The 23,165-nt window shown below is 40.4% G+C and overlaps 1 protein-coding gene across 1 annotated transcript in view; it reads left to right on the top strand.

The window, feature by feature from the left end:
• LOC115411692 (microtubule-associated protein 4) overlaps window positions 1–23,165 on the top strand; it is a 211,925-nt gene that overhangs the window by 148,899 nt on the left and 39,861 nt on the right.

Raw genomic sequence — 23,165 nt, 5'->3', positions numbered from 1 at the left:
CATATGATGTACCAGACCAGGTGGAAAATTTAGGACAGAATGCAAAACCGGCAGTGCTTCTTTTTCTCTAAGCTAAATCACAGGTCTCTGCCAGTATAACAGCCATAAAATACCACCACTGTGATCCTGTCTCTTTGCACACACACAAATGCACATACAGCACATGACTGACTCATCAAACTATATGCGGACAAATACAAATCCTCAAAAGGCAGGCAGGCATGAATGTACTGTGTCAGCAGACTATTTTTTTTACCACGTAGTGCTTGTCAATGTTGTTGAAGCTCCTTTCACTGGGGTGCAGGCCGTGAGATGGTGGCCTAGAAGGGACATTTGTACAGTATGGCTCCGTTCCTGAGCTGGGGGTGAGCAAATGCCTTTTGACGGCTTTGGAGAAGGTGTTGAGACTTAGCCTCATTGGCTGTAGAGCCAACAGCAATCTGTTGGACAAGAACACAAGTCACTCTGGGTTATACTTTGAATGTTGTGGCTTTAGATTCTCAGCCCACAGATGGAGGGCTTCAGGCCAGCTGTATGGGCCATGCACAAGATGTAATAAATGTTGATACTGACATTCAAGTAAAGTTGTATGAGCTCAGTTAGTGTGAACCTTGGTGAGTTAGGGATTTTTCAACTCAAAACAACAGCTGAAATACACAGCATTCTTCTCTAGAGGATTAGACCAGGAAGGTAGTTAGTTCAGCAATTCTACACACACTCCTCAACAGTTCAGCACTAGATTGACTATTTTAGCACACTAGAATGACCTTGAATTTATAAAATATATGATTTTTGCAGGTTGTGACGAAATTTACTGTAAACATTTAATAAGTTTCATGCTTATGGCATTGTCATAATATACAGTACATAAGAATATATGCTTTTCACAGAAACATATTGGAGACACTATAGGTTTGAAAATGCACTTCTGATCTTATCCTTTTTCCATACCATACCATTTCCTTTCCTTTCCTTTATTTGTCTTACATCTTCCTAGGGCACATTTGTTTAGTAACAGGGTTAAAAGGCTGTCTTTTACTTTCATTTTACTAGCTATCTACAGTTGGATAGTATATTTTAATGGCCAAAGAACCAACTCTTAGCCCTGAAACTGGCACCAACACTCTGCTGGTCTACCAAGAAACACCTGGGTGAATGACGAGAACTTTGTGACCAACATGTTTTAAAAAATAAAATAAAATAGACCTAGAGTAGTCTCTAATCTGCCTCATCTAAGAAGAAATATCCAAGCCTCAGCATGGATATAAAATGTTAACAAAAGTATGTCTCTGTTCTGAAATTTAGAAAGGTCTTGTCATGAAAAGGCTGCACTTAATAGTCTCAGAGGTATGGCTGGTGTATAACTGGCCACAAGCTCTGAACATCTCTGAAACTTTCTGAGCAAAATGTCAGTTTGGCTCTTGAACAATAAACCCACAGATGTGAAGTCTAAACAAGTACATTCTCCCATGTAAAAAATTTCAACTGCAGATTATCTGATGCACTAATAACAAGTGCATTTCAGAAACTGTGACTTATAGAGATACAGTTACAGAATTTTATTGATCCCCAGGGGGAAATTCACTTTCTTAATCAGCTCAATAAAAACATATGTAAAAGAAGATGATAGAAGAAAGACAGAATGAGTCATTGTACTGAGGTGTTGTGGAGTCTGATGGCAGTGAGCATGCAGAACCTCTCCAGCATTTTAATGGGGTTAGACACCACTGCAGCTATTTATGTCTGCGTACATAAACCATGATGTGGCTGCTACGAAAGCAAACCAGTTTTTAGAAGGTCCACAAATTGAACCAGTGTTGAACATCAAGAACTACCACCAGGTTTATTGTAGTGCTAAAGAGTTAACAGTGGTAGTTGAAGAGTTACTGTGTAGCAGCAGGCTGGTCTCTGTCCATGGTGCTGAAACATGGATCATATAGACGTACCATATGACAACACATATAGAGATACCTTCTGTTATTTCATCTGACTCTCTTCATAAAACACCTCTTCTTGTAATTATCACAAACATGTATATAATGTAACTTTAAAATGTTTAGTTCATGACTTGTACTTTGGTACCAGAACTTTTTCTCTGTGAAGAGATGTTGACCCAGTTTATGTTTTTTAACAAGAACATCTTTATGTTCTGGCTTTGCTTAGGCAGCAGGTGAGCAGAAAAGTAGGACAATACAGCATTATGTTATTTAGTGCCAGCATTTTAGAAAATCGGACACATTTTTTTAAAACGTGTGCTTGATTGCCATTTAAGATAATATTAACTTCATATAGATCCAACACAGTAAGTCATTGTTGTGTCAGTATGGGTGGATTAAGATGAATACATTGTAAATGCAACTTGTATTAAACAGATGTAAATATAAACAGATACCTATAGGAATGTATCTGGATATTTTATAGATCCCCAGACAGATGGTCCTCAGTGAGAGAAAACGCAGCAAGTCAGTAAAATTTATTTAAATAGCACTTTTCACAGAAAAAAACCTCCCAAAGTGCTTTACAGATTAAAGGACATAAGACAACAACACACAAAAAATAAAAAAGGCAAAAATGGGAAATTCTGAGATACCAGATAAAATCATGGAATACCCATAAACGCGATAGAATAAAAGTGCGTTTTGAGATACCTCTAAAAAATGTCCATGGAGGCTGCTGCTCATAGATCAGGAGGAAGGGCATTCTGCTGTCTGTCCCCTTTGGTTTTGCGCCTGGTACGGCGAATGAGCAGCAGACCCTGATCAGATGACCTCAATGGCCACGTGGGACCATACTGATGTAACAATTCAATCAGATAAAGCAGAGCCTGTCCGTGAAGAGCTCTGTAGATGATGACCGGAACCTTGAGTTGCACCCTGAAACTGACAGGCAGCCAGTGCAAAGACACTAAGACCAGGGTGATATGACAAAATCTTCTGGAGTTGATCATCAGCCTGGCTGCAGCATTCTGCTCTAACTGGAGTTGGTCCATGGATGATTTTCTGAGTCAAGTAAAGAGGGAATTGCAGTAGTCTAAACGTGATGGGTATTGGTATGGGTAATCATTCCCTGCTCAGAATGTGATATTATGGATCAGAGTTTAACCATGTTCCTTAGATGAAAATAGCATGATCGAGTCTGGTTTTTTACATGCTTGTCAAGGTGCATAGCTTGGTTGAAAATGACACTTCTAAGTTTCTGATTTTACATTAGAACCAAGAGATCCAATGCTGCTGGTCACCTTTGACACACTGTAATCAGAAGCAACAATGAGAACCTCAGTTTTGGCATAATTTAACTACTACAGGAAGTTAGAGGCCATCCAATCCTTTGTTTGAGTCAGACACTCATGCAGTTCATTTACCGCAGCTGTTATCTCAGGGTTAAAAGAAAAATATAATTGAAGATCATCAGCATACATATGATAGGAGACACTCTTAAAATGGCTAATAATCTTACCCAAAGGGAGTATATAAAGGGAAAATTAAATTGGCCCCAAAACCGAACCCTGGGGCTCCCCACACAAGAAAGCGACAGACTCTGACATGTAAGTGCCGACAGCAGCAGAGGAGCTTCTGTCAGACAAATAGAAGGTAAACCAGTCAGGAGCACTCCCAGAGATCCCTACCTAGTCCCTTAACCCGTCTAGCAAGATGCTGTGGTCCACAGTATCAAAAGCAGCACTGAGATCAAGCAGCACGAGGATGGTGCATTCACCAGTGTCAGAGACCATCAAAATGTCTTTGGAGACTCTAAGAAGAGCAGTCTCTGTAGAGTGCCACTGACAATAACCAGACTGAAATTTATCTCAAATGCTGTGCCTATTCAGAGCAACTAGCTACTTAGCAACAACTTTTATATAAAATCTTGGATATAAAAGGCAGCTTAGAAGTAGGCTGATAAGTATTAAAAGTAGAGGAATCCAGACTAGGCTTTTTCAGAAGAGGCTGCACAGCAGTCTGCCTAAAATAACAAGGGACACAACCAGAGACCAATGAGCAGTTTATAATGGAGTGTAAAAATGGATCAATAGTGCTGAAACCTTTTTTCAACAGGGTTATGGGCAGGATATCTAATGGGCTGAAGGAGATCTTAATGCTACTCTCAAGCTATGTTAAATCTTGCAAGGAGATGGGCAAGAAACGCTCAAAGATTGGTTGCCATTTAGGTGCGACAGGAAGGGGAAATTCACAAAGACTGACATGAAAAAGAGAGATCTGAGACAGAATGTCCAGACAAATATGAGACAGAAGAAGACTTGGAATAAGACTGACAGTTGAGTGTAAACAAGGAGACAGAAAGATATAGATTTATTCAGAAACAAGCAGAAAGGCATAAATCAGATTACAACAGAAAGGACATCAACCTAAGAAAAGCTCATGAAGATGAAGACGGATAAAGGAAAAAGGGAAAAATTGTGGGAGGCATGTACATTGATGAATGCATAGTCCATATAAGCAGTCATCTGTTCCCACCGATCAACGTGTAGAATCCACATAGCATCAATCCATAAGCAGAAGTATAAATAAATAGAGCAGTGGTATTGTCTTCATGGTTTGGTACATGTATCTGCTAGACTGTCTAGATGCATACATCTAAAGACACTTGAACCGCCCGAGGCAAGCAACACTTGAAAGGAAAGATCTGAATAATAGAGACATAATGTCAGTATAGATGCTTCCAATACAAAGTACAGTTCCTCACTGAGAGGAGCTGTGTGACATGAGCAAAATCTGATCTCCTCTTATGAGTAATTTGAGCTCCATCTTATAAGCAATTCAAGCTGACAAATAAATGTAGCCAAGTATAAACTGCAATATTACCATCAGACATGTACGGAAGTTGAAGTATAAGTATACAAAATGGAAATAGTCATGTAAAGCACAAGTTGTACATAAATGTAATGTTACATTTTCTATAAACTCAAAGGTATGAGTACATGAGTAAATAGATGCTGCATAGGAAAGTGTTTCTTGACATGTTTGGTGCTACAGTATCACAATAAAAGTACTTTGCAAGTAAAATGTATTTAATGATATTTAGTTCTTTTTCAACTTTCCTTGAGTGGTTGTTACTTGTAGACTTTCATCACCAGACTCTACATACTTTACTCTAAGAGTTGAGTGTTGTTTGCAACTGTCTGTGTCAACCTTGTCAGACTCATAGACACCTCAGCCAACTACACTGCTTTCTAATAGCTCACTGGCTGACAAGTGCTGTGTATCGTCACTGTTGTTGTCTGTGTTAGCAATTTCTTCATCTTCTCTGAGGAAACTACTGGTCAGATTCATTTCAAACTTTATATGTAGCTTCTTTGGGACAATGTATACAAAGTTTGTTCACAGTTTGGAGAAATTTACATATTGAATTTTTGACGAATATTTGAAATTTAAAAAATTTGCATTACTATTAGTTACTATTGAGCACTGATAGGAAGTCATATATGAGCTTTTATGGACATTCAATTTGTTGAGTTATCCTCAAGTTAAGGCACCATCCACTTCTTTTGGGAGACTGATCTTCTGCATCAAGACCTCAAACAACCTCGCAAAATCAACTTGGTATTGATTCTTGATAGAACATGCTAGTGAGTTACAGTATTGGTCCTATTTTTATGACATGTTACATGGCAAAAATGACAGAAATGACTGGTTTAATTTGGGTTTAGCAATTTCTTGTACAGTGCTGCAAATGTCTTAGGCTAGTATGAGTTTTTTCTTTGTCTAGCAAGTCATAGTGAGCATACATATGTGTTTCTCAGTCTTTATGCTAGTGTACAACCATAACATACAGAAAAAAGGTATTAAACATGTTTAAATACCCAGCCTTTACGAAGTATAAGGCATTTGGTGTGACCTTTCTTCTTTCCTGTCTTGGATTTTTTTTGTGCAGATAGCATGAGATTTACTGAACCATTCTCCAAGGGTTTTACACCAGGTTTTATTTAATACATGTTAAATGTTTCATTTTGTTCAGAGGTCACAGTGAAGACTAAGATTAAGATTTTTACACATTACCATATTTTAAAAGGTTGTTATATTATCCACTGTGTAAAAGCTTCATCTCAAAAGTAACTAAATCTGTCACACAAATACATGGAATGGAAAGTTAATGTGGTAAATAGTACAATATTCACAACTGAAATGTATTTGCGTGGAAGTACAAAGCTGCATAAAAAAGTACAACAAAGGCTAAGTCTCTTAAAATGGCAGCAGCAGTTTCTGGGTTGGAGATTTTATTGATATGGTAAATGAATCAGCAGAAAATAAACAGCAACAGTATGACTGCAATGAGTTGATGGCTGTAGCACTGGATCTCAGTAGATAAGTACTAAAGAGTAAACCATGTGTCAACTCCTACATTACATGCCATTTTTAGAAAGAGGATGTAGAGGATGTAACATAAACGTTGCACCAGCTGCTTATAATGCTTTTAAGTGGCTCTAGATGGAGATCAGCAGGTAGCTCTGAGTACAGCTTGTCCTTTATGCTTCACGAGTTAGAAGCAGGACCGCTTAGCACCTTGGCTTGATAGAATTGTGCCAGATGCTCAAAAAATACACAACTTAATACAAACTTTAGCTGGTTGAGGAATGTCAATAGTATTCCTTTTGTTAATGAAACTTTTAGCATCCTGGTTTGTGACTTTGCAACTCAAACTCTTTTCTTTACTTTCTATGGGGGTTTGTTTATCTTGAACTGGTTTACAGAGCCTGTAGTCTGATGAAAAGTTGAGAAAGGTCATTGTTATTTTGAAGTTTCCAGTGGTAGATAGGTAGATACACAAAGTGTCTATGGGAAGGGACAGCAAGGAGGAAGCGGAGTTGCCATAGTGACTAAGGATCAGTTAATTTTGCTGTTGGAACAGCAACAGATGGGGGAGCTAATGAAACACTACACTGCTGACACAGCTGCTCATGGTACACTTTCTCCTTGTTATAGAAACCAAACTAGAAAATGAGTATAGAATAGATGCAAATATTGAGTCATATAAATATATGCATGACTTGATTTCAATAATTTTAATTAATGTCAAGTAATTTACTTTTAACTGTAAATGCTGAGGTTTAGTTGCCAGAAACTGAGGTGAATCCACTTGAGCTGGTGATTTTCCCCATCTGGGGGGCAGCAAGAGGGGGTAATGCCCCCTTAAACAAAAATCTTGCCCTGTCAAATTAAAGTAAATTTTCCGAAGGTAGGGAAAAGGAAAATGAGCTGCATAACAGCAGGAGACTGGAATTAGTAAAGTATCTAAGTTTCACTTCCACTTTGTACAGAGTCTGGCTCTTGGGACATGGAATGTCACTTCGCTTGGGGGGAAGGAGCCAGAGCTTGTGAGGGAGGTTGAGAGATACCGTCTAGATATAGTCGGACTCACCTCCACAAACAACTTGGGCTCTGGAACCGAGGGGCTGGACTCTCCACTTCTCTGGCGTTGCCTGCGGTGAGAGGCGGCGGGCTGGTGTGGGCTTGTTCATAGCCCCTCAGCTTAGCTGCCATGTGTTTGAGTTCACCCCAGTGAGCGAGGGGGTCGGGTCCCTGTGCCTTCGGGTCGGGGAAAGATGCCTCACTGTTGTTTCGGCCTACGGGCTGAACAGCAGTGCAGAGTACCTGGCCTTCTTGGAGTCCCCGGGAGGGGTGCTGGATGGTGCTCCGACTAGGGACTTCATTGTTCTCCTGGGTGACTTCAACGCTCACGTGGGCAACGACAGTGAGACCTGGAGGGGGTGATGGGGAGGAACGGCCTCCCCAATCTGAACCCAAGTGGTGTTTTGTTATTAGACTTCTGTGTTAGTCACAGTTTGTCCATAACAAACACCATGTTCAAACACAGGGATGTCAATAAGTGCACTTGGCACCAGGACACCCTGGGCCAGAGGTCAATGATCAACTTCATTGTCATGTCATCAGACCTCCAGCCGCATGTTTTAGACACTCAAGTGAAGAGAGGGGCAGAGCTGTCAACCGATCACCACCTGGTGGTGAGGTGGTCCGCTGGTGAAGGAGGAAACCGGACAGACTCGTCAGGCCCAAACGTGTTTTGAGGGTCTGTTGAGAACGTCTGGCAGAGCCCAGTGTCAGCACAGTCTTCAACTCCCACCTCCAGGAGAGCTTCTCCCAGATCCCGGGGGAGGCTGTGGACATCGAGTCCAAGTGGACATCGAGTCCAAGTGGACCATGTTCTCCACCTCCATTGTCAAAGCGGCTGCTCGCAGCTGTGGTCTCCGGGTCTCCGGTGCCTGTCGGGGCAGCAATCCCCAAACCCGGTGGTGGACCCCGGAAGTAAGGGATGCTGTCAAGCTGAAGAAGGAGTCTTATCGAGCCTTGTTGGCTCGTGGGACTCCCGAGGCAGCTGATGTATACCAGCAGGCCAGGCATGCTGCAGCCCAAGCAGTTGTGGAGGCAAAAACTTGGGTCTGGGTGGAATTCGGGGAGGCCATGGAAGAAGATTATTGGTCGGCCTTGAGGAAATTCTGGCAAACCATCCAGCACCTCAGGAGGGGAAAGCAGTGTGCCATCAACACTGTTTACAGTGGAAGTGGGGAGCTGCTGACCTCGACTGGGGATGTTGTCGGATGGTGGAAGGAATACTTCGAGGATCTCCTCAATCCCACTGCCACGTCTTCCATGGAGGAAGCAGAGGCTGAGGTCTCAGAGGTGGACTCATCCATCACCCAAGCTGAAGTCACCGAGGTGGTTGGCAAGCTCCTCGGTGGCAGGGCACCGGGGGTGGATGGATTCACCCTGAGTACCTTAAGTCTCTGGATGTGCAGGGACTGTCTTGGTTGACGTGTCTCTGTACCATTGCATGGCAGTCAGGGACAGTACCTCTGGATTGGCAGACCAGGATGGTGGTCCCCCTTTTTAATGAGGGGGACCGGAGGATGTACTCCAACTATAGGGGGATCACACTCCTCAGCCTCTCGGGGAAAGTCTATTCCAGGGTACTAGAGAGAAGGATCTGACCGATAGTCAAACTTCGGATCCAGGAGGAACAATGCGGTTTTCGTCCCGGTCATGGAACACTGGACCAGCTCTACACTCTCCATTGGGTGCCCGAGGGTTCATGGAAGTTCTCCCAACCAGTCCACATGTGTTTTGCGGATTTGTAGAAGGCGTTTGACCGTGTCCCTCGTGGTATCCTGTGGGGAGTACTTCGGGAGTATGGGGTCCAGGGCCCTCTGCTAAGGGCAGTCCGGTCCTTGTATGACTGAAGCAGGAGCCTGGTTCGCATTGCCAGCAGTAAGTCAGACCTGTTCCAGGTGCATGTTGGACTCCGGCAGGGCTGCCCTTTGTCACCAGTTCTGTTCATAATTTTTGTGGACAGAATTTCTAGGCGCAGCTAGGGGCCGGAGGGGGTCCGGTTTGGGGACCACAGGATTTCATCTCTGCTTTTTGCAGATGACGTCCTGTTGGCCTCCTCGAACTTGGACCTTCAGCGTGCACTGGGGCGGTTTGCAGCCAAGTGTGAAGCGAGTGGGATGAGGATCAGCACCTCCAAATCTGAGGCCATGGTTCTCGACTGGAAAAAGGTGGTTTGCGGGTCAGTGGGGAGTCCTTGCCCCAAGTGGAAGAGTTCAAGTATCCTGGAGTCTTCTTCACGAGTGAGGGAAGGATGGGTGCGTGAGATTGACAGACAGATCGGTTCAGTGTCTGCAGTGATGCAGTCACTTTATTGGTCAGTTGTGGTGAAGAAGGAGCTGAACCAAAAGGCGAAGCTCTCAATTTACCGGTCAAGCTATGTTCCTACTCTCACCTATGATCATGAGCTTTGGGTCATGATGGAAAGGACAAGATCCCAGATACATGCAGTCGAAATGAGTTTCTTCCGTAGGGTGGCTGGGCGCACCCTTAGGGATAGGGTGAGGAGCTCAATCATCAGGGAGGAGCTTGGAGTAGAGCCGTTGCTCCTCCACATTGAGAGGGGCCAGCTGAGGTGGCTCAGGCATCTGTTTCAGATGCCTCCTGGACGCCTCCCTTTTTTTTTTTTTTTTTGGCGGTATAATTTTGCACCTAATCTAAGGCAGGTTTTAAAGACAATGGGAAAGTTGAAGGAAAAGGGTGAAACTTTATGTGAAATGTGACTAAAGCTGTCAAACAAATTTTCAAAATTTAGTACTTAATACTTGAAGTAAACACACTTACTGTGAATTGTCTCCATTTTTAGAATTAACCCCCCCTGCTTTTTCCTGCACTATACAATATTCCAAAGGCTTTTTTCTTTACAAGAGTTTATCAGTGCTTTCAACCCAAAATGCAGTTCTTTTTTACCTCTTCCTTAGCACTAAGGAGCACTTTAAATCTACCCTTGTGTTAAAAGTGCAGTCTAATGGAAGATGAGTTCAGTAAAGCTGTTGGTAACTGTTAGCATTATCCTTGAGCAACAGGTGTTTTATGTTGTGATTAAAGTGGAAGGAAATCCTGCTGGTGAAGGAAACAAACTGAAACACAAAGGTTGTCTTGGCCCCTTGAAATATACCATCAATGACTGAGTTCAGAAACAGCAATAACCATGATACTGTCAAGTTTTATGGTAGAAGTTGGGGTAAGAGGTTGCAGAGGGAGGCAGTTACAAAAGTACAGTTCCCACTGTGTGCATCGTGGTTATGGAAAACAAACAAGAGGCAATGGTGTGTTTCTGTACCATCTGTAGGATGGAGAGATCCTAAACCAGGAACGGACAGAAGGGAGAAAAAGGTTAAACAATTAGGATTCAGAGCCATAAAAACAGACCAGATATGTTACACTGAGCTACGCAAAACTCACAAAAAATTCAGATAGGTTTACTGAAATACAGCAACATCCTTTTCCATTTGCAGTCTGCAACAGAAAAATAAAGGTAGATTTGCAATTAAGGTGTTATGAGTAGAATGTAGGAGGATTGAGTGGGGAAAGACGAAACTGTCACTGCTATGAAAATAATCAAGCGTTTGCTTCGTTGACGAAATGTGACTGCCTGATGAGTGTCTGGTTGTGACACAGGCCAACTATTAGACTGGAAATGGAATTGAAATGCCACCTGAGGTTTAATGTAGTGTTGTTTCATTTGTAAGCAACCAGCAACACCAAACAACATGAACTACAGGCAAACTTTAAACTCTCAGACATATTTAAGCCATTTTAGATGTTCCTATTTTCAAATTGACCAGAAATGCACCATACCTTTGAAAATATATAGACTATAATTCTTTTATGCCACTAGTATTAGTATCACTGGTTAGATTAAGGTTTTTCTTTATGTTCACAAGTATTTAATGTTACATCTGTAGTGGCTTGGTCATGTAAAAATAAGTCAACAACCTATGATGACAAATGATGATGACATACAGGGTGGGGAAGCAAAATGTACAATATTTTGAGGCAGGGATTGAAAGACAGTGTATGACCAATTAGTTTATAGAAAGTCATGAGAATTTATTTGCCACAAGAAAATGTACATAATCGAAAATGTTTTTATTCTATGTGTCCTCCTTCTTTCTCAATAACTGCCTTCACACGCTTCCTGAAACTTGTGCAAGTGTTCCTCAAATATTGGGGTGACAACTTCTCCCATTCTTCTTTAATAGTATCTTCCAGACTTTCTGGTAATAGTTTTGCTCATAGTCATTCTCTTCTTTCCATTATAAACAGTCTTTATGGACACTCCAACTACTTTTGAAATCTCCTTTGGTGTGACGAGTGCATTCAGCAAATCACACACTCTTTGATGTTTGCTTTCCTGATTACTCATATGGGCAAGTTTCTGAAAAGATATGGATAATAGTGTTAGGTATGATTATGACATCAGTATATGTTTGGTTTCGAAACAACTGACGTAGTGCCTGCTGAGAAAAAACAACTAAATGTTCATTGTAAATTTTGCTTCCCCACCCTGTACATAGTCCATATATGTCTGTAAGGAACTATTTAAACCCAGTTTAGCTGTGGATGCACCTATAGGAGCTTGGCACAAATACTAAATGGAAAAATGCTCAAAAATCAGCCCCAAGACATCCTCTGGAAAAAATGTTTTATTGGAAAGACTGACGTCCAAAAATTAGGAGGACACCAAATTTGTTGGATATATGTAGGTAGATCTACTAATACTAGTTCAGCTCATAACATCATATCTTTCTTTCATTTAATATGTGTAGAGGTACACACACATACACACAAAAAAAAAAAAAAAAAAAAAAAAATATATATATATATATATATATATATATAGACACACACACACACACACACACACACAGTGTTGTGCCTCCCTCAGGCTCAGGAGGCCTGGGAGCCTGAGGATTCTGTGCAGGATCTTAGTTGTTCCTATGACTGCGCTCTTTTGGACAGAAATCTTAGATGTTTCTGTTATCTGCTGTAGCCATTCACTCAGCTTGGGAGTTACTGCCCCCAGTGCCCCCATCCCTACTGGCATCACCGTTGCCTTCATACCCCACATTTTCTCTACCTCCTCTTTCAGCTTTTGGTATTTCTCCAGCATCTCGTGCTCTTTCTTCCTGATGTTGCTATAATTTGGGATTGCTACATCTATCACTACCACTGTCTTCCATTCATAAACATTTTTTTTTTAATCATTTATTTATTTGATTATTATTTTATATACTTAAAGTTCCCAAGTATTAGTCCAGTAGCAGGAGCCATGTAACATTATATACCGAATATATTTTTTCAAGTTTACAAGATATGAAATTGGCAGCCTGAATGAATGTAGCACAGATTTACAGACTGACACTTTATGTCATGGAACCAGATATTACTGTCACATATTCATTTTCCTTGTCATTCTGTATTCTGTAGACTAATTTCATATTACTTGCATGGATCCTCATCCATCAGATTCTTTATTTTGGAGCTGAGTTGCTGTCTGTCTCTGCTGTCTTTACTGACTCTCTGCCATCAACCTTAAGACAGTAGTCATTTCCTTGACTTCCTCTAGGTTAGATGAGTGTGTATATATGTTAATCCAGAGTGTGATTCTTCTGGATAAATCTGGAAATCTGTCTTTTCCGACCTGAAAATGAGGCTTTTATAAGTCATGCAAATCCTTTATTTTTATTTTATTTTTTTTTTTTTTTTTGGGGGGGGGGGTCAGGTATTGGTAAACATAATGACCACTCACCGGTGCCTCTGATTCATGTCTTCATGTCACTCCGCAAGTAGTCCATTCATTTGATGAAAGCAGAGCTCCACCAAAGAGTCTGCAATCGTTGCAGAAGGTTATCGGATGTGTTCTAAGAATTTTGGACATGTGGTAGGGAAGCAGCAGTACCCGAAACTGAACCGAAACCGTGGCCCAAAAACCGCAGTACAGACCATACTGTGGGCTACCTGTACCGTTGCACCCCTAGTAGGTGCGCTGCCCTTTGCCAATCACACCTGTGGTAAATATTTACTTGCGTTTTGGCATATTTTGGCCTGATAATAATAATAATAATAATAATAATAATAATAATAATAATAATAATAATGCATTGGATTTCTACAGCACTTTCCTAGACACCCAAAGTGCTTTACATTATTGACTCATTATTCATCTCCACAGAAGTGTCTTTTTATTTAAATTAGAAGCTTTATTGTCATTTGTACAGGACTTTGTTATTGTGTTTTATAGATAAACGGGACTTGATTTGCTTTTTGCTGAAGATGGTTTTATAAGGAAACATTACAGGATCTAGGCATTTGTTATTGGCTGGGGAAGTAAATGCATACAGACTCTTATGTATTTTGCAGCAGAGACATACAAACATCTCAGGCTGGAGTATGAATGGCTAAATTATCAGAAGGCGCCAGGTTCATTCATTATGAATGATCAACTTGCATCAGGCAGCTGCAGCTGCTTCTTGGAGAGTAGTAAAGCCACTGGCTATTATGTCATTGATTAATTAATTAGAATGAATAAGACACTTGCTTCTCTCAGTAGGCGGTTTTGCAGTGTGATTTTCTATTGCCAGGCTAAGTAGGAAAATGGGATGTTTTTAGAAACGGTATACCCATATTGCAGACAGACCAACATAAAAAGCCGAAAATAACATTCTCACATGAATGATGCCGCAAAATGCACAAAATACTACTTGTATGCCAAATACCTGATTGAAAAACTCAGCATAACTAGAAATTACAAAAGGAGCTTTGCTGAATGAACAGCCAAAATAAATGACAAATGTCTAATATTATTTTTACACCAAAATTAAAGAGTTGTATCTGGTTTTTTCACACTAATAAACATCCACACATCTCTGTAAGAGGTTTTATCTGCCAGACATGTGATGGTGTCTATTTAAAAGGCAGTATTTCAGGAATGTTGGACTTAAAATTGGTGCAGCGGTTCTCTTGGTCTCAGAGATGAACTGATGAGGTTTTGATGGGTAAAGGTCAAGACCACATTGAACTCATAAACACAGAAGAACTGCTTGAATATTTTATGATGTGAGCATAGTGGCTGCATCTGCTCAGACTCATGATTTTGTTTTCAGTCTGCCATGGTCAATGCTGTACAATCACTGGAAAACAGGGAACCATAGGCAAAAGAAGGTGACAAAGCATAATCATTAATACAAAAGGTATAAACTACCTTTGCATGTCATTCCTAATGGTAATAACCAAACATGGCATAGCATTGCTCCAGAAAACAACTGAGAAATAGCAGCTACACTTAGGTGTTTTAATGGAAACTTGACACCTGGGTATATCCTGATCAGACCGGAGCCAATATATACCCATGACTTATGCAGAGTCATTCAGCCCAGGGCAGATTGCCAGTTGTTGTTGATTGTGCACATTCACAATAAAGACAACAGCCAAATGTTAGGTTTTTTGACCAGCAAGGAAGTGGTGTTTGTGCCGTATACCTTAACCTATACTCTGTACAATTGTCTTTGTTTAATATAAATTTAGTTTATTGTAAATCACCCTGCAGAGTAACAGCTACACTGAATGCTGCTCTTGCAATGGCAGAACAAACTAATTAATACCGCTGGGAAGTCTCCACTTCCAGAATGTGTAGTCAGTTGATTTGTCTTGAATATATGTAGCATTCTTTTCATCATTACCGAGAGCTCATGACCAAAAGAATGAGATCGCAAGTACAAGCGGCCAAAATGAGTTTCCTTCACAGGGTGGCGGGGCTCAGCCTTAGCGATAAGGTGAGGAGCTCAGACATCCGGGAGAGACTCAGAGTAGAACCACTGCTCTTCCATGTCGAGAGGAACCAGTTGAGGTCATTCTGGCATCTAGTGACGATGCCTCCTGGACGCCTCCCTGGGGAGGTGTTTTTGGTATGTCCGTCCAAGAGGAGACCTCGGGGCTGACCCACGCTGGAGGGATTATATCTCTCAGGTGGCCTGGAAACACCTCGGGATTCCCCCGGAAGAGGTGGTGGAAGTGGCTGGGGAGAGGGCTGTCTGGGCTTCTTTGCTGAGGCTGCCGCCCCCGCGACCTGAACCCAGATAAGTGGATGAAGACGGTACGGTACAGTATATGTAGCATTCTCTGTAACTGTACTTGTCCCTTCAAAGAGTACCATTACCTCTGCTGATATAACTGGGGGTTTCGCTGTTTCAGTGTATTTTTTGCACACGCAGAGAAATGTCATGCATCTTCCCTGTGAGACAGTAGTTTGAACAGCTTGCCACTTGATGAGTTATTCATATAAAGATATCAGAAACTGGGGTAAAGTCCTTGACAAAAGCCAATTAATGGGGTGGAATGTCTTCCTGGGAATATAAATGCATTTATAAGCATCCTCCTCCTCACACACAAATACTGTAAACTGCAATCATCCAGTCCTGCTTTATCACCACCTGATTCTTCAGACGATACCATGCCTGCTTCCACCCTCACCACCAAAGATCCCACCAACCCCTCACGTGGCTTGAGCTAGCAAATTGATGAGGAAGAAGTTACCATAGCAACAAGAGGCAGTTGCTTTGGAGACTGACGGAAAGGGGGCCTACCAAGAAAACAATAGATGTTTAAAGTGGGGATGTGGGTGTTGTGACTGGGCTTTGGAAGGAGATGCAGTTGAGCTAAAAATAGACACCACTAAAGACTGTATGTCTGTCTGTCTCACTGTCTTCTTTCTATCCACTTCTCCCTGCTGAGATTTCCCTCCCCTTTTCTACACCTGTGATCATCATTCCTTTTCTCTGTTTTCGCCTTTCAGTGGGGGATTAGTGTACAGAAGAAAGTACTGTCTGTGCTTGGAGTGCAAAGGAATTTCTCATATTTTTGATGAGTTTTAATCCTGCAATGCCACACACCACAGTTCATGAATAACCTGAATAGAATTGTATAGTACATTGTCATTACACTTCCTGCTGCCTGGAAAATGTCCTTAGTTAATAGCTTTCCTATCTCTTGTCCCTGACTTAATGAGATCATACAAAAGTGGGATAGAGTATATTTTTTGGACACAGGTTTGTCTCATTCGTCTGACCTTCTTGTAGTTTACAGGTCATTTGATGCATTGCTTTCAGCACTATTTTGCATCATAAAATGCTCTTACTGTTCTGTGAATAGCTAGCAGTGACTATATCCTGGGACAAAATTACTCAGTTTTTCTAGAGAGTATTCCACTTTTTGAAGCCAAGAGTTTTTCAGAGCCAACATCTAGTGACTGTCAGTGGTGGTACATTTTTTGGATACTTCTCCATTGGCCTCAGTTCAATGTCTGATTGTTGCCCCTTGTGTAACACTTTATTCAGCAAGTGCATGTGTAGCTGTTTGTCTTTGCCATCCAATCAGTCAGTCAGGGTGAGGTCATCCCTTTAGCAGGGCTGTGTGTCTGCCTCTGTTCTGTCCTCATGGGACACTGGTATCAGTTTTGTGCTTTAAGAGGCAAACAGACAGGGGTAAGTTGGAAAAATCTGCACTCGCTGTGACATACAGATGGAGTGACAGTACACTGGCCTCAAGTGTGTCTACTCACCTGCCAGCACCCACCTGTCCATCCATGCTTGTCTGTCTGTCTACCTGTGTGATGTATGTAGAAGTGACAGAAAGTGAGACTGAGGTGTAGTGATGGTGTAATTGGGGCTTCACAGGTTGGGGGCTGTTGTGAAGGTACAGTGATTGAGGTGATTGGCATTTTGGTACAGACTTGCTTTCCTAAAGTGGTGACAGGCTGTTGTTAAATATTGTCCAAATAGGTAGGTGTCATTAGAAACAGTTGCATGGTTGTTTACTGAAGGCAGGAAGGTGATCACTGCACGTCTCAGTTCATCTTATTGGCTAATTGAATTATTCAGGCATGGTTTTACATTTAGAGAGGTTAGATGAGTGTATGGATTGCAGTTGATGTTGCTTGAAAAATAGGGATGTGAATTTTTTTTCCATGAAACAAGTCAGTTTTCCAAACCCATTTCTGCAAACACACACACACACGTGTGTGTGTATATATATATATATATATATATATATATATATGTGTATATATGTATGTATATGTGTGTGTGTGTGTGTGTGTGTGCGTGTGTATGTATGTATGTATATATATATATATATATATATACACACACACACACACACACACACACACACACACACACACACAGGGTGTCCCAAAACAATTGCCATTATTTGAGATGTCCATATCAAAGTGATTACTTGGTCAGGAGAAATTATACTTAATAGGATTTATTTTGGACATAAAATGTTTTATTCTACAAATATCAAATGAAAAATTCTGGGTGATGGTAATTTTATAATGTTCCAAAGTTATTACAAATGTTCAATGTGTGCGCCGCTTGTAACGTAGCACACATCAAGTCAGTACTGGAGTTCCTGCCACACTCAGGATCTAGACCAGTTCTTTCATGTAGCGCCACAGAAAGAAATCCCATGGTGTGAGGTCAGGTGAGTGTGGGGGCCATTTCAATAGCACGTTGTCTCCATCCAAATTATTAGGTGATGAAATAATGTCAATTTTTTTTGGGACACCCTGTATATAAAAGGGATGTAATTGACAATCAATTAATTGTCAATAAGAATTTGCTCGATTAAATTACAATAATATTGTTGGTAATTGTGGTGTCGACAGTAGGGGGCGCCACTGTCTAAACTAGGCACAGCATCTCCCCGATCCTTGAGATCCATCCCCCCCACGTGAACGTCCTCCGCTGACATCTCGCTCCATCATGTCAGGTAGTGATGCAAACACTCAGAGACGCGCATTTCTACTAAACTACCCCTCTTCAGATCCATTTATTTTATTTTATTTCTTTGCAGAATTTATTTTGTTTTATTACATAAATGTCATTAACTCTGTTGTATCCCCAATGGTACAATAAGTCAATCATTAAGGAATATGACATGTTTTTTTCATGAAGTATATAACCAATATAGCTTTTATTCTTATAGACCCTATTGAAATAAAAATTCAGGTTCACAGGAAAATCATCACTTATCAATTAATCGTTCAACAATCGTTCAATCAATTAACAAGGTCAACCAACTAATGATCAATGAATTAATCAATAATTTGCACCCCTTATATATATGTATATATATGTATATATATATATATAAATATATATAAATATATATACAGGGTGGGGAAGCAAAATGTACAATATTTTGAGGCAGGGATTGAAAGACAGTGTATGACCAATTAGTTTATTGAAAGTCATGAGAATTTATTTGCCACAAGAAAATGTACATAATCGAAAATGTTTTTATTCTATGTGTCCTCCTTCTTTCTCAATAACTGCCTTCACACGCTTCCTGAAACTTGTGCAAGTGTTCCTCAAATATTGGGGTGACAACTTCTCCCATTCTTCTTTAATAGTATCTTCCAGACTTTCTGGTAATAGTTTTGCTCATAGTCATTCTCTTCTTTCCATTATAAACAGTCTTTATGGACACTCCAACTATTTTTGAAATCTCCTTTGGTGTGACGAGTGCATTCAGCAAATCACACACTCTTTGACGTTTGCTTTCCTGATTACTCATATGGGCAAAAGTTTCTGAAAAGGTATGGATAATAGTGTTAGGTATGATTATGACATCAGTATATGTTTGGTTTCAAAACAACTGATGTAGTGCCTGCTGAGAAAAAACAACTAAATGTTCATTGTAAATTTTGCTTCCCCACCCTGTATATATATATATATATATATATATATATATATATATATATATATATAGTTTTTTTGTTTTGTTTTTGTTTTTTTTCACACCAAACCTGTTTCAGTCTAATATTTTTAGGTATGTTTATCAGCATTATACAGTTTTGACTGCCCGCTTATGAGAGAACTTAATCAGTCCAGCACAAGCCAAGTAAAGGTTTAAAATGCCCTTTGTCTTGTTTCTTAAGTGTGAAGAAGTCTGGCATGTTCACCTAAAAAAACACATATTAGAATCTACAGTAACGTGACCAAAATAACACCAGTGCAAACTTTTGATGATGACCCGTTCATACAAGTGTTATTTGGTAACCCCCAAAATTAGACCCAAACACAACTGTGCTTTACACAATTGTAAACCCTTGTGGAAAACTACACTCTGTAACCTGATTGTTACTGACACACCCCTTGCTGTGCATCTCCTCACACTTCCTTGGAGTTAAACTCATGGTGGGTCACTAAAATACCAAACTAGTGTGTGCCCAACGAAAATGACACTTCCCTAGAGCAAAGCCCCCCAAATCATACCATGCTGTCATGACAACAGTAATATGTTTTGTTTTGTTTTTTTTAAACATGGTACATTAAATGTTAGTTAAAAGTTATCCAAAGTGGCTGAAAGGTATTTCTTAGGAAGGTGTAACTGACACATTTAGTGTAAATATGAGAGGATTGGAGGAGTTTGCGTGGTCTCTTGGTAGCTACATATAACCATGTTCACAATGAAAGATCCAAATGTGGCAAAATATCACCTGGGGCTGTACTGGTCAAAGACAGTAAAAAACAGTTTTTTGTCTTCCTTTGCAATGAGCACATGATAAAAGGTGACAAACTCTACCTTTAAAAAAAAAAGCACCAGAAATCTGTGCCTGAATGTGTTGGATGTGCCAGTTGATTGACCTTATTGTTCGACATTGCTCCAAAGTTCAGTTTCAGTTTTTCTGCTATATGTCTGATGTTTTCCAAATAAAAATCGAGACCAGTTGTTGATGACAGTAGGTTGGGAGGATAAACTTCCTACAGGCTGACTTCATAGAAGGAGCAGGACATAAGAAATAAGTTATTTGTTGTTTACTTTCAGTAACTGTCCGATGCTGCTTTTCTACGGATAATAGCAGCTCAACTAGACTTGGCTCAGCACAGCCTTTTGTCCGCTTTTATTATGTGATATCATGTATATAGTACTAATGGGTGTTATTTTCAGTATCACCTTCTCCAAAGGTACCATGCAAGGTGGTGAGATATTAAAATGTGATGTGACACCTTTGCAGGAATTTTGGCTTTATTCAAAAGTAAAAGATAAATCACAAAGTAGGAAAGTTTGAATCCTCACTTTGCGAAATAAATATTTGTCTCCAGATTTTCTTCGTACCGTTACGCTACCAAATATCTTGACCAGTAATTTCTGTATTAATTGAACCCAGTTATTTATCCGCTAACAAAACCTTGAAATGGTGTTGTAAAATTATTAACATTATGCAGATCCATTGGTGCTTGTATAACCACGAGTTACAAGGTGCAAGAGCCTTTGTGTGATATTTTACTTACTTAAGACATTTATTCATTTTACACTGTTGCACTAATACATTGGTGAGAAGTTTTGCCTTTCCACTGTTCCTACTTCCCTCTTTTGTGTGCTATTAAAATGTTTACTTTTACTTAGTTTACAAGTGGCTTACTACCTTTCCTTATCCGATGCCAGTTTGGCACAACTGTTTTTTTTTTCCAGTGGGAAAACAAAGCGCTTGTTCATTTAATTTTTTATGAAGCAGTACTTCCTCTGGGTGTTGACAACCATCTGCAGTTTTGCTTGTTGTTTAGCAGTCATTAGGACTGCTCTGTTTTAAGAGGCCCTTCTATTGTTGTAACAGCTACTTGAAGTTGTGGAGTAGCAGAGCTAAGGCTAGAGATTACTGGAAGGGTGGCCCTTCAAAGACATGTGCATGTGTGCATTGGGATACCATTCAGTTTCCTTAATTGAGATTCAGTGCACTGTCATCCTCACAAATGAGGCAGAAAAAAGGACTTTTTGAGCCTTTTGTTCATCAAACCAAAGATATAAGATCTATAAAAAGAGAAAAATAAGGACTGACAGATGCATCATCCCCCTTAGCCTCGTGTCCTGTCCTGTTCTGTTCTGTCAGGTGATGTTGTCAGGAGGTGGCATGTTTACCTAAACCAAATGCCCTTACTTCCTGTGCCCTTTGTTATTTTTCTCACTTTCCTCCTTTCGACCTCGCTCCCTTTCTCTCCTCCACCACATTGACCTTACTTTCTGCCCTCCCTTTCATTCGTCTTCTCCTTCTCTTTCTTCTCGATCTCAGTCTTCTTCCTCTCCTTCTCCTTCTTACCTTGCTTTTGTCCCCTCCCTCATCTTGTTGCTTTGGAAATTTCCTCCTTTTCCCTTTTCACATTCTTTCTGTCCATCCATCCTTTTTTTTTGCCTGTGCTCCCTCCCTCTGTCTCCCCTCTATCTCATTCGCTATGTGTCATCCCTCTCTCTGTCCTCACTTGACTGTCGTCCTGTTATAAATCATTGTTTTCTGCCAACATTCAGCCTTAAGTCCAAACCGACAGCCAGAGGAACACCAGTAACTGAGGGCTGTTGTGACTGGAACTGGACACACACACAGAAATACAAAGCTCATCCCAGGACAACAAGCCCGTCAGTCTCCCACCCATGGTCCCCCATCACATGTTGACCTTTGCCTGAAATGCACGTTGGGTAGCCTCAGATAGTCTCTTAGTTAAAAACCTTAATTTTTGTAGTTTCTTTAACAGGTATATGAGGTGTACAACTGTCAGATCATTAATTACATATATTCTATTTAATCAATTTAATTTTCATTAATTCAGACATCTTCAACTTTGTGTTTTTTAGAGATATCGAACCTTAAATGTTTCACATTAAGATCTTTAATGGGGGGGTCCCACAAACCTAGCAAAGCACCTGTGAAACAGGTACCCAGATCTCTTTATAGAATTCAAGGTGAGTTCCGTTATTCAGCATTAAACATTTGACATGTGATATCATCAGGGGTCAACATTGGCACCGGTCCAACAGCCTGATGCAATTTTTTCAGCCGAGCCCATTCAGGCCACCGCCGATACAAAATGTTGACAACAAGAAACTATACCAGCGGCCACTAACAGGCAGTCTGGGTCTGGAGCTGGACCTGCACCTGGTGGTGGAGTGCCTCAGTTTTAACCGGCACAGCTTACGGTTGAGTAGAGTAGATGAGGAAACGCACAGACCAACTGCATGCCTGTAGAGCACATCCCATGCGATACCACCCAGCCAATCACATCTGTGCATTCAAAGCAGTAAACAGTGGGACTGACAGTATAGACAGATGCGAGAGGTAGAGGCAATGGCAATATTCATTTATACGCAAATACTTAAAGTATTTCATCTTTTTTTTTTTTTTTACCATGGTATCGAGAATCGTGCGATTTTAGTGGTATCGGTATCGACTACTGAATTTTTGGTATCGTGACATTCCTACTCTGTCGTCAGCCTCAGTGTCACCACCCCTACCAAAACCTTTCCTCTTACTATGACTGCATTTAGTTCATGATTATAATAGATAATCTTCCCACAGCCAACAGACTACACAACAGTTGACAGTAATCTCCCTGTATCACATCAACATCATGTATAACTATATGCACAGATATAAATAATATGTATGTATTTATAAAAGGGGTAATACAAATAGCACATTCTCTTTTACATTTCCTATTCACTCTTGAATGTTTCTTCCTGTATGTTTCTTTTTTTCTGCTGTTAACACTGCAATATCCCCATGAAGGGATCAATAAAGTCATGTCTTATCTTATTTTATCTTACAACAAGGCTGTGAAGTACTAGTTTATGAAGTTTATGACTCTCCTGTGTAGGATTCTTATGGACCTTCAGCTATCTACAAATTCATTATACTTGTCCACTATTTTTTTTTTCTCATGGATTATTTCTGTTTCTTTGAAGTTATATGATGTAATGAAAATGTAAAATTAACAGCTGTAATTAAAAATCACTGTGAAGACTCTG

This window comes from Sphaeramia orbicularis, chromosome 20 (genome assembly GCF_902148855.1).
Source record: "Sphaeramia orbicularis chromosome 20, fSphaOr1.1, whole genome shotgun sequence".
Taxonomy (NCBI): Eukaryota; Metazoa; Chordata; class Actinopteri; order Kurtiformes; family Apogonidae; genus Sphaeramia; species Sphaeramia orbicularis.
The sequence above is the reverse complement of the archived record's forward strand: the minus strand, read 5'-3'. Positions and strand labels throughout refer to the sequence as shown.